This window comes from Mastomys coucha, unplaced genomic scaffold (assembly GCF_008632895.1).
Source record: "Mastomys coucha isolate ucsf_1 unplaced genomic scaffold, UCSF_Mcou_1 pScaffold14, whole genome shotgun sequence".
Classification (NCBI taxonomy): domain Eukaryota; kingdom Metazoa; phylum Chordata; class Mammalia; order Rodentia; family Muridae; genus Mastomys; species Mastomys coucha.
This window is the reverse complement of record NW_022196896.1, coordinates 45,097,254-45,098,324: the sequence shown is the minus strand read 5'-3', so window position 1 is coordinate 45,098,324 and position 1,071 is coordinate 45,097,254.

Genomic DNA, 1,071 nt, shown 5'->3' with positions numbered 1-1,071 from the left:
ACTGAAGCTCCCTTCTCTGTGATAACTCCAGCCTGAGTCAAGTTGACACACAAAACCAGCCAGTACAGTATGTATCCATGTCTTGGTGCTCATGGAGGCCAGAGGATGTCAGATGACTTGAAGCTGGAGTTACAGCTCCAACTTTGTGAGCTGCCTGATGTGAGTGCTGGGAACTGGACTCAGATCCTCTGCAAGAGCAGCAAGTGCTCTTGACTGGCGCTATGTCTTCAGCCACTCAAATGATAATTTTTGAGTGTTGTTTATGCTAACACACTTATGTTCATCCACCCCCCACACTTCAAATCATCTCTAGATTCCTTACAATACCCAATACAATGTGCATGTTGTTATTAAAGGGTATTATTAAAGAATAATGACCAAAAAAATCTATATGTTTCAATAGATGTGGGTTTTTTTCTTTTAACCTAAATATTTTAAATCTTCAGCTGGTTAAATCTGTGGAAAATGGAATTCACAGATCAGTGGAGTGGCTAAACAGATGGAGGTAGAGAGGGAAACTGGGGCTACCACCTGACCTGGCTCAGACCGCTAAGACCTGAGGGCTATGGCTTAAGGATGTGCCGTGAGTCTCCCATGGAAGCCAGTATGTAGACCACTGGGGATTACACACAGGACTATGGGCAGACGTTAATCTACCCATCCTGAGCAACTAGGCAAGGAGAAGCTGAGGGAGAGCTAGGTGTTAAAAAGAGGTTCTGAGATCAACATGTTTGGAAGTGGCTGTCTTCTAGAATTATCATTTACTATGTTTAAGATAAATTTCACTATTTTCCCTCTTTTCTTTTTTCTAAAGTATTCTTTTTTTAAAGATTTATTTATTTATTTTATGTGTATGCATACACTGTAGCTGTACAGATGGCCGTGAGCCATCATGTGGCTGCTGGGAATCGAACTCAGGACCTCTGCTTGCTCCGGCCCCACTTGCTCCAGCCGCCCCTCTTTTCTTTTATATCTTAATCTTTACAAGAAAATAATTTCAGACCAGGCAAAGATTACATACACTACCTTACCTTTCTTGAACTAGTAACAAAAATAAAAACAAAAACAAAA